Here is a 14,726-nt window from a genome sequence, read left to right as displayed (position 1 = left end):
CACCATGACGCTGGCAGGTCTTTAGCCTGGTGACAGCCAGCCCTGGTCACAACGTGAGGAGGCAGAGGCCTCAGCAGATCCCCCGGAGGGACGAGACAACACACATTCCTCTTCAGGGAAACAGTGAGCAGGACGCATCAAAGGGCCACAGGAGCAGCAGCCCTTCCCCGGCAGTGCCGATCCTTAGAGCTGACCCCACCAAAGTGCTCGCACAACTTGCAAAGAGGTTTGTACTTCAGCACCATGAAAAGAATCACTATGTCATCAAGGCATTTTCACAAGTGACCTGCCCTGGGCCCTAACGATACAAACACATAAATACACAGATACGCAGGTAAATGGACACGCACGTGCATCCAGGAAAAGAGACAGAGAGACTGAAACACAGACAGGCAGAGGGAGAGAGAAACAGAGAGAGAGAGAGAGAGAGACAAGACAGGCGCTGAGAGACACACAGGGGGAGAAGGAACACCGGAGCTGGGAACGAGCGGAAGTCACGCCCATTTTCACACGTCACTCTGCATGTCACAAGCAGGTCCCAATGTCCATCCACCCTGCAGGGGAGGGTGTGGTGGGGGCTCACACGAGGACACGTGACCAGAAGGCATTAAGCTGAGAGCATTGTGGGGCAGCCAACCCCAGGGGCCGAGATGACACACTGGGCCTGAATCTAAACATGACACAGTGACCCAGGGGGTAGTATGTCAGCAAGAACGAAATCACAGTTATGTTCAGTTTCTCCCCTCCCCCCCACCCCGACAGGGAGCTGGGAAGCAGGTGGCAAGGGGAGTGACTTTCTCCGGACCTCAGGGCAGACCCTACCCAGCCTGTGTGGGGTGTGCTCTGCGCTCCGCCAGCCCTCTGTGGGGCCCTCCCTTTGCTGAGTCTGCGCACGAGCTCCATGGGATGCCAGCCCGCGGGGCTGACAGGTGCGGTAGGTGTTTGTGCCTCTGGAGACACGATGGCTTCCCCGGGAAGGAGGGGCCAGGATGATCCCCACTGTGCCGACGGGGGACTGGGGAGACCCTGAGAGGCAGGCGGCTCGTCCAGGGTGACAGCACTGCGGGCGACGGCGGGCCGGGTCCGAACACAGCTGCCTCCTCAGAGCTGGCGCACTGGCTGCATCCAGGCCTCCGCAGGGTCCTGGGCAGGGGGGCCGAGTGGGTGTCACTGTGTGCGGACACGGCACGGGCTGGGAGCTGAGCAGTCAGCAGCCCAGAGAGGCCCTTGGGGAGCTCTGCAGAATGAGGAAGCTTGGGGAAGGGGACCCCAGGAAGTGACCTCACTTCCCTGGCAACCGAACCCAACACAACTTAGAACCCAGGTCACCGGGCACCCACTCTGTCGAGAAGCCCCTACTCAGCTCACCCGGTTGGTCAACTCACTTCAACTCAGTCACACATGTTCTGCTGCGTCCCAACACCCCGAGGCCGCGGCCCCCGGAAGGCCCGCAGCGAGGGCCTGGGCCAGCGGTGCCGGCGCTGGCTCGGCTCTCACCCCAGGCGCCTCTGGCCTTTTGGCCACAGGGACCCAAAGGTAACCCAGGGAGGCCCGGGGCAGGCCCGCCCAGGCCGGGCCACCACTCAGACCCCACCCGGGTAGAGCCCCACATCCCCTTCCCTTTGCTGGTGGAGGTGGGCAGTCATGTTGGGCTGGGGTGGGGGGGCCTGCCTCAAGCACGAGCAGGTCAGAGGCCTGGGGGGGCCTGTCACGTCCGCACCCCGGGTCCCAGCTGGCGGGCTGGGCTGTGGCCAGCCGGGCAGGGCCCTGCCGCCCGAGTCGAAGCCCGTGCCCTCTGGCTGTGTCTCTTCCCTCCCGGGTGGCCGTCTCAGCTGACCAAGGTCCCAGTCTGATCTGGCAGCAGAGGGTCGAGCGGGCAGAAGCGGGAGTGGTCCTGGCCGGGCAGGGCTCTGAGACCTCCGGGCCCGGCCCGCTGCCACTCACTGTCATTGCAGAGCCGGACACTGCAGGAGCCGCTGGATCAGGACACCCACGCCTCCTCCCCGAGCGAGGGGCCGCTGCACGCTTCTCAGGGCCAGCACCAGCTCCGGGTGAGTCTGCACACGGAGGGGTCTCCGCCACCGCGACGGCCTCCTCCCCAGAAACCGCCCAGGCGTCACGCCAGGGTCCTGCCCGCGGCTGACAGGCAGCTCAGCAGACCCGGCTCTGACCTGGAGCAGCTCCCTGGGAGTCAGGTGGAGGACCAGGAGCCCACCGAGGCACAGCCCCAAGGTGAGAAGGGCGGGGCCGGTGAACGTGCGGAGGCGAGGGAGGGCCGAGGGCTGGGCCACACAGGGAGGCGTCCCCAGAGGCTGCTGCTGGCACCAGAGCCAACATTGGTCTCAGACCACCTGTCTACACGAGTTCAGTCACAAAACACATCCTGTGGGCACTTGCTGTTGGGAGCTGTCCGGAAAGCTCCGGGAAGACGTCTGGCCTTGAAGAGGCCCACGGAAAGGGAGGCACGAGGCTCAAGATTTCCTCTCTCACAGCACGAGCGAGTGCCTCCACGAGACTGAAAGCTCTCTCCACTTCCAACAGTCACAGATCCAGAGCAGGCGGGGGCAGGGGAAGATGCCAGAGACCAAAACCAGGACCATCAGGATCCAGCGGGAGACCCCGAGCTCCCTCCTGCTGCTCCTGCAGCTTCTGCAGCTCCAGCAGCTAACGCTGCTCCTGAAGATCCTGCCGCTCCTGCTGCTCCTGACGATCCCGCAGCTCCTGCTGCTCCTGAAGCTCCCGCAGCTCCTGCTGCTTCCAAAGGTCCTGAAGATGCTGCACCTGCAGCTGGAACGCTGGGCCACGGAGAGCCAGTTCAGGCGTCACCAGCCCCTGGGGCTGAGCCCCTCTGCGCCCACCCGCACCTTCTTCTTCACAATCCCATCATGAATCCCCTCCCGCACCCGACCTTGACTTCCATTCCCCTGAAGTGATTTCTGCTTGCTTTGTCTTCACTTTCCTCAGTTTCTTTCATATCGGTTATGGCATCCTTTATTTTGCCGTTTTAAGTTTCTTTTAATAAAATATAGACTTTGTCCCTCTGAAATTGTGCAATTCAGGAGCACTGGGTGCCTTCACGATGCCGTGCGACCATCACTACCATGCAGGCTCACACCATTCCTTTCTTCAAAGTAAAAACTTGGATCCACAGCACGCACTGCCCCCCACCCCCTCACCCCCCAGCCCCTGACAGCCCCGAGTCCTCTTCCCCTCTGGGTGTCTTTACCTCTCCTGGGTGTTCCCTGTCAATGAAGCCACAGGAAAGCTGGCTTTGCGTGCCTGCCCACGTGGCTTAAGCGGGGGCTGGTGATGTTTTCCTTTGTTTCCACTTGAAATCCCATTTTGATTATTTGAAAGGGAAATCCAGGTGAAGAGGTCATGTGCATAACGAAGCCCTTTCGGTACCTCTGTGCATAACCTCGGGGGAGGCACTGCTCTTCCCCCTGTGACACCACAGACACAAGACACAAGGGAGATGCTTAGCTCTTCCTGGGGCAGAAACAAAAGCACGCAAATCAAGAAACCAGCAAAAGCCCAGAAATATACCCGGAAAGACACTCCACGACCCGCAAGGTCCCAAGGTTGGAGAAAGGCTACACATCCCCGAGGTCCAAAAACCCCTCGAAACCCAGTGCTCTAAACAAACACAACACACACGGGCAGTTCCAACGAGAGGCACAGCAGGTGGCCAGTGTGCGTTACACGTGCTCGACCTCTCGGGGGAGGACACAGGCAGACGGACACACTGTGGAGACAGCACTGGTCACCATGACGCTGGCAGGTCTTTAGCCTGGTGACAGCCAGCCCTGGTGACAACGTGAGGAGGCAGAGGCCTCAGCAGATCCCCCGGAGGGACGAGACAACACACACTCCTCTTCAGGGAAACAGTGAGCAGGACGCATCAAAGGGCCACAGGCGCAGCAGCCCTTCCCCGGCAGTGCCGATCCTTACAGCTGACCCCACCAAAGTGCTCGCACAACTTGCAAAGAGGTTTGTACTTCAGCACCATGAAAAGAATCACTATGTCATCAAGGCATTTTCACAAGTGACCTGCCCTGGGCCCTAACGATACAAACACATAAATACACAGATACGCAGGTAAATGGACACGCACATGCATCCAGGAAAAGAGACAGAGAGACTGAAACACAGACAGGCAGAGGGAGAGAGAAACAGAGAGTGAGAGAGAGAGAGAGACAAGACAGGCGCTGAGAGACACACAGGGGGAGAAGGAACACCGGAGCTGGGAACGAGCGGAAGTCACGCCCATTTTCACACGTCACTCTGCATGTCACAAGCAGGTCCCAATGTCCATCCACCCTGCAGGGGAGGGTGTGGTGGGGGCTCACACGAGGACACGTGAACAGAAGTCATTAAGCTGAGAGCATTGTGGGGCAGCCAACCCCAGGGGCCGAGATGACACACTGGGCCTGAATCTAAACATGACACAGTGACCCAGGGGGTAGTATGTCAGCAAGAACGAAATCACAGTTATGTTCAGTTTCTCCCCTCCCCCCCACCCCGACAGAGAGCTGGGAAGCAGGTGGCAAGGGGAGTGACTTTCTCCGGACCTCAGGGCAGACCCTACCCAGCCTGTGTGGGGTGTGCTCTGCGCTCCGCCAGCCCTCTGTGGGGCCCTCCCTCTGCTGAGTCTGCGCACGAGCTCCCTGGGATGCCAGCCCGCGGGGGTGACAGGTGCGGTAGGTGTTTGTGCCTCTGGAGACACGATGGCTTCCCCGGGAAGGAGGGGCCAGGATGATCCCCACTGTGCCGACGGGGGACTGGGGAGACCCTGAGAGGCAGGCGGCTCGTCCAGGGTGACAGCACTGCGGGCGACGGCGGGTCGGGTCCGAACCCAGCTGCCTCCTCAGAGCTGGCGCCCTGGCTGCATCCAGGCCTCCGCAGGGTCCTGGGCAGGGGGGCCGAGTGGGTGTCACTGTGTGCGGACACGGCACGGGCTGGGAGCTGAGCAGTCAGCAGCCGAGAGAGGCCCTTGGGGAGCTCTGCGGAATGAGGAAGCTTGGGGAAGGGGACCCCAGGAAGTGACCTCACTTCCCTGGCAACCGAACCCAACACAACTTAGAACCCAGGTCACCGGGCACCCACTCTGTCGAGAAGCCCCTACTCAGCTCACCCGGTTGGTCAACTCACTTCGACTCAGTCACACATGTTCTGCTGCGTCCCAACACCCCGAGGCCGCGGCCCCCGGAAGGCCCGCAGCGAGGGCCTGGGCCAGCGGTGCCGGCGCTGGCTTGGCTCTCACCCCAGGCGCCTCTGGCCTTTTGGCCACAGGGACCCAAAGGTAACCCAGGGAGGCCCGGGGCAGGCCCGCCCAGGCCGGGCCACCACTCAGACCCCACCCGGGTAGAGCCCCACATCCCCTTCCCTTTGCTGGTGGAGGTGGGCAGTCATGTTGGGCTGGGGTGGGGGGGCCTGCCTCAAGCACGAGCAGGTCAGAGGCCTGGGGGGGCCTGTCACGTCCGCACCCCGGGTCCCAGCTGGCGGGCTGGGCTGTGGCCAGCCGGGCAGGGCCCTGCCGCCCGAGTCGAAGCCCGTGCCCTCTGGCTGTGTCTCTTCCCTCCCGGGTGGCCGTCTCAGCTGACCAAGGTCCCAGTCTGATCTGGCAGCAGAGGGTCGAGCGGGCAGAAGCGGGAGTGGTCCTGGCCGGGCAGGGCTCTGAGACCTCCGGGCCCGGCCCGCTGCCACTCACTGTCATTGCAGAGCCGGACACTGCAGGAGCCGCTGGATCAGGACACCCACGCCTCCTCCCCGAGCGAGGGGCCGCTGCACGCTTCTCAGGGCCAGCACCAGCTCCGGGTGAGTCTGCACACGGAGGGGTCCCCGCCACCGCGACGGCCTCCTCCCCAGAAACCGCCCAGGCGTCACGCCAGGGTCCTGCCCGCGGCTGACAGGCAGCTCAGCAGACCCGGCTCTGACCTGGAGCAGCTCCCTGGGAGTCAGGTGGAGGACCAGGAGCCCACCGAGGCACAGCCCCAAGGTGAGAAGGGCGGGGCCGGTGAACGTGCGGAGGCGAGGGAGGGCCGAGGGCTGGGCCACACAGGGAGGCGTCCCCAGAGGCTGCTGCTGGCACCAGAGCCAACATTGGTCTCAGACCACCTGTCTACACGAGTTCAGTCACAAAACACATCCTGTGGGCACTTGCTGTTGGGAGCTGTCCGGAAAGCTCCGGGAAGACGTCTGGCCTTGAAGAGGCCCACGGAAAGGGAGGCACGAGGCTCAAGATTTCCTCTCTCACAGCACGAGCGAGCGCCTCCACGAGACTGAAAGCTCTCTCCACTTCCAACAGTCACAGATCCAGAGCAGGCGGGGGCAGGGGAAGATGCCAGAGACCAAAACCAGGACCATCAGGATCCAGCGGGAGACCCCGAGCTCCCTCCTGCTGCTCCTGCAGCTTCTGCAGCTCCAGCAGCTAACGCTGCTCCTGAAGATCCTGCCGCTCCTGCTGCTCCTGACGATCCCGCAGCTCCTGCTGCTCCTGAAGCTCCCGCAGCTCCTGCTGCTTCCAAAGGTCCTGAAGATGCTGCACCTGCAGCTGGAACGCTGGGCCACGGAGAGCCAGTTCAGGCGTCACCAGCCCCTGGGGCTGAGCCCCTCTGCGCCCACCCGCACCTTCTTCTTCACAATCCCATCATGAATCCCCTCCCGCACCCGACCTTGACTTCCATTCCCCTGAAGTGATTTCTGCTTGCTTTGTCTTCACTTTCCTCAGTTTCTTTCATATCGGTTATGGCATCCTTTATTTTGCCGTTTTAAGTTTCTTTTAATAAAATATAGACTTTGTCCCTCTGAAATTGTGCAATTCAGGAGCACTGGGTGCCTTCACGATGCCGTGCGACCATCACTACCATGCAGGCTCACACCATTCCTTTCTTCAAAGTAAAAACTTGGATCCACAGCACGCACTGCCCCCCACCCCCTCACCCCCCAGCCCCTGACAGCCCCGAGTCCTCTTCCCCTCTGGGTGTCTTTACCTCTCCTGGGTGTTCCCTGTCAATGAAGCCACAGGAAAGCTGGCTTTGCGTGCCTGCCCACGTGGCTTAAGCGGGGGCTGGTGATGTTTTCCTTTGTTTCCACTTGAAATCGCATTTTGATTATTTGAAAGGGAAATCCAGGTGGGCTAAAGAGGTCATGTGCATAACGAAGCCCTTTCGGTACCTCTGTGCATAACCTCGGGGGAGGCACTGCTCTTCCCCCTGTGACACCACAGACACAAGACACAAGGGAGATGCTTAGCTCTTCCTGGGGCAGAAACAAAAGCACGCAAATCAAGAAACCAGCAAAAGCCCAGAAATATACCCGGAAAGACCCTCCACGACCCGCAAGGTCCCAAGGTTGGAGAAAGGCTACACATCCCCGGGGTCCAAAAACCCCTCGAAACCCAGTGCTCTAAACAAACACAACACACACGGGCAGTTCCAACGAGAGGCACAGCAGGTGGCCAGTGTGCGTTACACGTGCTCGACCTCTCGGGGGAGGACACAGGCAGACGGACACACTGTGGAGACAGCACTGGTCACCATGACGCTGGCAGGTCTTTAGCCTGGTGACAGCCAGCCCTGGTCACAACGTGAGGAGGCAGAGGCCTCAGCAGATCCCCCGGAGGGACGAGACAACACACATTCCTCTTCAGGGAAACAGTGAGCAGGACGCATCAAAGGGCCACAGGAGCAGCAGCCCTTCCCCGGCAGTGCCGATCCTTAGAGCTGACCCCACCAAAGTGCTCGCACAACTTGCAAAGAGGTTTGTACTTCAGCACCATGAAAAGAATCACTATGTCATCAAGGCATTTTCACAAGTGACCTGCCCTGGGCCCTAACGATACAAACACATAAATACACAGATACGCAGGTAAATGGACACGCACGTGCATCCAGGAAAAGAGACAGAGAGACTGAAACACAGACAGGCAGAGGGAGAGAGAAACAGAGAGAGAGAGAGAGAGAGACAAGACAGGCGCTGAGAGACACACAGGGGGAGAAGGAACACCGGAGCTGGGAACGAGCGGAAGTCACGCCCATTTTCACACGTCACTCTGCATGTCACAAGCAGGTCCCAATGTCCATCCACCCTGCAGGGGAGGGTGTGGTGGGGGCTCACACGAGGACACGTGACCAGAAGGCATTAAGCTGAGAGCATTGTGGGGCAGCCAACCCCAGGGGCCGAGATGACACACTGGGCCTGAATCTAAACATGACACAGTGACCCAGGGGGTAGTATGTCAGCAAGAACGAAATCACAGTTATGTTCAGTTTCTCCCCTCCCCCCCACCCCGACAGGGAGCTGGGAAGCAGGTGGCAAGGGGAGTGACTTTCTCCGGACCTCAGGGCAGACCCTACCCAGCCTGTGTGGGGTGTGCTCTGCGCTCCGCCAGCCCTCTGTGGGGCCCTCCCTTTGCTGAGTCTGCGCACGAGCTCCATGGGATGCCAGCCCGCGGGGCTGACAGGTGCGGTAGGTGTTTGTGCCTCTGGAGACACGATGGCTTCCCCGGGAAGGAGGGGCCAGGATGATCCCCACTGTGCCGACGGGGGACTGGGGAGACCCTGAGAGGCAGGCGGCTCGTCCAGGGTGACAGCACTGCGGGCGACGGCGGGCCGGGTCCGAACACAGCTGCCTCCTCAGAGCTGGCGCCCTGGCTGCATCCAGGCCTCCGCAGGGTCCTGGGCAGGGGGGCCGAGTGGGTGTCACTGTGTGCGGACACGGCACGGGCTGGGAGCTGAGCAGTCAGCAGCCCAGAGAGGCCCTTGGGGAGCTCTGCGGAATGAGGAAGCTTGGGGAAGGGGACCCCAGGAAGTGACCTCACTTCCCTGGCAACCGAACCCAACACAACTTAGAACCCAGGTCACCGGGCACCCACTCTGTCGAGAAGCCCCTACTCAGCTCACCCGGTTGGTCAACTCACTTCAACTCAGTCACACATGTTCTGCTGCGTCCCAACACCCCGAGGCCGCGGCCCCCGGAAGGCCCGCAGCGAGGGCCTGGGCCAGCGGTGCCGGCGCTGGCTCGGCTCTCACCCCAGGCGCCTCTGGCCTTTTGGCCACAGGGACCCAAAGGTAACCCAGGGAGGCCCGGGGCAGGCCCGCCCAGGCCGGGCCACCACTCAGACCCCACCCGGGTAGAGCCCCACATCCCCTTCCCTTTGCTGGTGGAGGTGGGCAGTCATGTTGGGCTGGGGTGGGGGGGCCTGCCTCAAGCACGAGCAGGTCAGAGGCCTGGGGGGGCCTGTCACGTCCGCACCCCGGGTCCCAGCTGGCGGGCTGGGCTGTGGCCAGCCGGGCAGGGCCCTGCCGCCCGAGTCGAAGCCCGTGCCCTCTGGCTGTGTCTCTTCCCTCCCGGGTGGCCGTCTCAGCTGACCAAGGTCCCAGTCTGATCTGGCAGCAGAGGGTCGAGCGGGCAGAAGCGGGAGTGGTCCTGGCCGGGCAGGGCTCTGAGACCTCCGGGCCCGGCCCGCTGCCACTCACTGTCATTGCAGAGCCGGACACTGCAGGAGCCGCTGGATCAGGACACCCACGCCTCCTCCCCGAGCGAGGGGCCGCTGCACGCTTCTCAGGGCCAGCACCAGCTCCGGGTGAGTCTGCACACGGAGGGGTCCCCGCCACCGCGACGGCCTCCTCCCCAGAAACCGCCCAGGCGTCACGCCAGGGTCCTGCCCGCGGCTGACAGGCAGCTCAGCAGACCCGGCTCTGACCTGGAGCAGCTCCCTGGGAGTCAGGTGGAGGACCAGGAGCCCACCGAGGCACAGCCCCAAGGTGAGAAGGGCGGGGCCGGTGAACGTGCGGAGGCGAGGGAGGGCCGAGGGCTGGGCCACACAGGGAGGCGTCCCCAGAGGCTGCTGCTGGCACCAGAGCCAACATTGGTCTCAGACCACCTGTCTACACGAGTTCAGTCACAAAACACATCCTGTGGGCACTTGCTGTTGGGAGCTGTCCGGAAAGCTCCGGGAAGACGTCTGGCCTTGAAGAGGCCCACGGAAAGGGAGGCACGAGGCTCAAGATTTCCTCTCTCACAGCACGAGCGAGCGCCTCCACGAGACTGAAAGCTCTCTCCACTTCCAACAGTCACAGATCCAGAGCAGGCGGGGGCAGGGAAGATGCCACAGACAAAAACCAGGACCATCAGGATCCAGCGGGAGACCCCGAGCTCCCTCCTGCTGCTCCTGCAGCTTCTGCAGCTCCAGCAGCTAACGCTGCTCCTGAAGATCCTGCCGCTCCTGCTGCTCCTGACGATCCCGCAGCTCCTGCTGCTCCTGAAGCTCCCGCAGCTCCTGCTGCTTCCAAAGGTCCTGAAGATGCTGCACCTGCAGCTGGAACACTGGGCCACGGAGAGCCAGTTCAGGCGTCACCAGCCCCTGGGGCTGAGCCCCTCTGCGCCCACCCACACCTTCTTCTTCACAATCCCACCATGAATCCCCTCCCGCACCCGACCTTGACTTCCATTCCCCTGAAGTGATTTCTGCTTGCTTTGTCTTCACTTTCCTCTGTTTCTTTCATATCGGTTATGGCATCCTTTATTTTGCCGTTTTAAGTTTCTTTTAATAAAATATAGACTTGGTCCCTCTGAAATTGTGCAATTCAGGAGCACTGGGTGCCTTCACGATGCCGTGCGACCATCACTACCATGCAGGCTCACACCATTCCTTTCTTCAAAGTAAAAACTTGAATCCACAGCACGCACTGCCCCCCACCCCCTCACCCCCCAGCCCCTGACAGCCCCGAGTCCTCTTCCCCTCTGGGTGTCTTTACCTCTCCTGGGTGTTCCCTGTCAATGAAGCCACAGGAAAGCTGGCTTTGCGTGCCTGCCCACGTGGCTTAAGCGGGGGCTGGTGATGTTTTCCTTTGTTTCCACTTGAAATCGCATTTTGATTATTTGAAAGGGAAATCCAGGTGGGCTAAAGAGGTCATGTGCATAACGAAGCCCTTTCGGTACCTCTGTGCATAACCTCGGGGGAGGCACTGCTCTTCCCCCTGTGACACCACAGACACAAGACACAAGGGAGATGCTTAGCTCTTCCTGGGGCAGAAACAAAAGCACGCAAATCAAGAAACCAGCAAAAGCCCAGAAATATACCCGGAAAGACACTCCACGACCCGCAAGGTCCCAAAGGTTGAGAAAGGCTACACATCCCCGGGGTCCAAAAACCCCTCGAAACCCAGTGCTCTAAACAAACACAACACACACGGGCAGTTCCAACGAGAGGCACAGCAGGTGGCCAGTGTGCGTTAGACGTGCTCGACCTCTCGGGGGAGGACACAGGCAGACGGACACACTGTGGAGACAGCACTGGTCACCATGACGCTGGCAGGTCTTTAGCCTGGTGACAGCCAGCCCTGGTGACAACGTGAGGAGGCAGAGGCCTCAGCAGATCCCCCGGAGGGACGAGACAACACACACTCCTCTTTAGGGAAACAGTGAGCAGGACGCATCAAAGGGCCACAGGCGCAGCAGCCCTTCCCCGGCAGTGCCGATCCTTACAGCTGACCCCACCAAAGTGCTCGCACAACTTGCAAAGAGGTTTGTACTTCAGCACCATGAAAAGAATCACTATGTCATCAAGGCATTTTCACAAGTGACCTGCCCTGGGCCCTAACGATACAAACACATAAATACACAGATACGCAGGTAAATGGACACGCACATGCATCCAGGAAAAGAGACAGAGAGACTGAAACACAGACAGGCAGAGGGAGAGAGCAACAGAGAGAGAGAGAGAGACAAGACAGGTGCTGAGAGACAGAGAGGGGGAGAAGGAACACCGGAGCTAGGAACGAGCAGAAGTCACACCCATTTTCAAAGCAAAGATAGTGAGCATCAAAGGCTTATTTCACTTATTCCAGAAACAAAACTACTCATAGTCTATCTTTATTTGAGAAAACTAATTCTCTCCATCGTTATTTACTACCATGATACGTTGAATGGAATATATATATGTTCCATTCGACGTATACATGGGTATATGCTACATAATATATATTATACACAAATATATATATATTTACACACTCAATCTTATGTTCCATAAAAGGATCCTGAAAGAATTTGAAGGGCAGAGTATACACTTGTACAAAAAGCCACCTTTCAAAACACATTAGGCGGTGTCTTTCCTATTTCTGTGTAACTCCAATGCTAGCCAAATGAGCCACTAAGCAGCCTAAAGATCTGTAATGACGGGTGCCTCTCTTTGCTACTTTCATGCTTTTCTTGTGCACAGCATAATCGGTGCTAGGAAGAAACTGATTTTTTCAGCCTTGGACCTAAATGTCACTATACATTTGGTTGGCTTAGCCTTTCCAAGCAATCAAATCATGCCTATGTCACATCAAAGAAACTACTAGAAAACAAAATTGTCAAAGGAGAGTTATAATTTCCTAAAATGGATATAGAACCTACCTTTTCACAATGGGAGTTTCTCCAAATCATACAGGAGTCAGATCAGTGGGGGGGGGCGGCGGGAGGCACGGGCACCACCCCCTTCTGGCCCCATAGGGCGCGGGCGACTCCAAGAGTCCAGGTGCTGGGCAGGCTCCGTGGCGGGCCAAGCCCCACTGAGGCTTCCGCGCCCATCCCCGGAGCGCCCAAGCAGCGGGGGGCACAACTTTGGGGCCGAGGGAAGGGTGGGGAGCGACAAGGGCTCCAGGGTGCCCAGGGTGGGGAGCGTCATGGGCTCTGGGGTGCCCAAGATAGGGAGCGGCAAGGCCTCCTGGGTACCCAGGGTGGGAGCGGCAAGGCCTCCGGGGTGCCCATGTTGGGGAGCGTCACGGGCTCCTGGGTGCTGAGGGTGGGGAGCGTCACGGGCTCTGGGGTGCCCAGGGTGGGGAGCGACAAGGGCTCCGGGGTGCCCAGGGTGGGGAGCGAAAAGGGAATCCGGGTGCCCAGGGTGAGGAGCGACAAGGGCTCCCGTGGTTCCAGGGTGAGGAGCGACAAGGGCTCCCGTGGTTCCAGGGTGAGGAGCGACAAGGGCTCCTGGGTGCTCAGGGTGGGGAGCGACAAGGGCTCCGGGGTGCCCATGTTGGGGAGCGTCACGGGCTCCGGGGTGCCCAGGGTGAGAAGCGAAAAGGGAATCCGGGTGACCAGGGTGGGGAGCGATAAGGGCTCAGCTGTGCCCAGGCTGGGGAGCGACAAGGGCTCCGGGGTGCCCAGGTGGGAAGCGACAAGGGCTCAGGGGTGCCCAGGGTGGGGTGCGACAAGGGCTCCGGGGTGCTCAAGGTGCGGAGCGACAAGGGCTCCCGTGGTTCCAGGGTGAGGAGCAACAAGGGCTCCTGGGTGCTCAGGGTGGGGAGCGATAAGGGCTCTGGGGTGCCGAGTTGGGGAGCCACAAGGGCTCTGGGGTGCTCACAGTGCGGAGCGACAAGGGCTCCCGTGGTTCCAGGGTGAGGAGCAACAAGGGCTCAGGGGTGCCCAGGGTGGGGAGCGTCATGGGCTCTGGGGTGCCCAAGACAGGGAGCGGCAAGGCCTCCAGGGTTCCCAGGGTGGGAGCGGCAAGGCCTCCGGGGTGCCCATGTTGGGGAGCGTCACAGGCTCCGGGGTGCCCAGGGTGGGGAGCGATAAGGGCTCAGGTGTGCCCAGGGTGGGGAGCGACAAGGGCTCCGGGGTGCCCAGGTGGGAAGCGACAAGGGCTCAGGGGTGCCCAGGGTGGGGAGCGACAAGGGCTCCGGGGTGCTCAGGGTGCGGAGCGACAAGGGCTCCCGTGGTTCCAGGGTGAGGAGCGACAAGGGCTCCCGTGGTTGCAGGGTGAGGAGCGACAAGGGCTCCCGTGGTGTCCAGGGTGAGGAGCGTCAAGGGCTCCAGGGTGCTCAGGGTGGGGAGCGACCAAGGCTCCGAGGTGCTCAACTGCGCCCACAGCCATGGACCCTGGCGCCCAGAGTGCCGGCGCCCGCACTCCCCGCCCCGCGGAGGCCCGCGGGGCTTCCCTCCCCCCGCGGGGACCCCGGGCGGCAGCCACCGCATCCCCCTTCTTCCGGCGCCCCGCGCCCCAAGCCCCGCCGCCGCCGCCGTACTCACCTCAGGGGCGCAACCGGCACAGCCGGCCGTCGGCCTCGTTCCCGCCGAAGCGTCTCGCTGCGGTACTCCCTGCGTGGGCGGGTTGTTCCCCGGCGGTTGCAGGGCCTTCAAGGGTGGGGGGGGCGGGGAGCAACCAACCGAAGCGCCGCCTGCTGGCATTTTCCACAGGCCGGCGCCACCGCAGCCGCCTTGGGTCCGCACAGCCCCCTGCCGGCCGCAGCTCGTGCTGTCTCGCCGAGCCGACAAGCCTCCGAGGACACGGGATGGAGCGGCGGCGCCAGAGGAAGGCCGGCAAGGTGTGTGCGCAGACTCTTTCTTGTGGGGACTGCGCGCATGCGCACCAGCGGGGCGGGACGAGGGGCCGCTGCGAGGGGGCGGGACCCGTGGCCGCCGCGTGGGGGCCGGCCCCGCCCAGGGGCGCTGGTCCGGCTCAGCCAATGGCGATCGCCGGGCACCTCTTGGAGCGGGCGGTTTGAATGGTTCGTGGACCGCCTGAGGCAGCGGCAGGGTGACCACGCTGCTGCCGTTTTGGGAGCTTTTCCGAGATCTGGATGGGAACTCGCCCCTAATCCTTTTCCCGGAGTCTCTGGGAAAGTAAAACAATAGTGACTTCAGGTAACGGTTACCTCGCGCCCCTGGGGTGGGGGGAGTCTCAGTGGCCCCGCCCCCCCACCCCCCGCCACCTGACAGCACCGCGCCCGCCTCCCAGG

This window comes from Vicugna pacos, chromosome 17 (assembly GCF_048564905.1).
Source record: "Vicugna pacos chromosome 17, VicPac4, whole genome shotgun sequence".
Taxonomy (NCBI): domain Eukaryota; kingdom Metazoa; phylum Chordata; class Mammalia; order Artiodactyla; family Camelidae; genus Vicugna; species Vicugna pacos.
Note: the sequence above shows the minus strand (reverse complement) of the source record.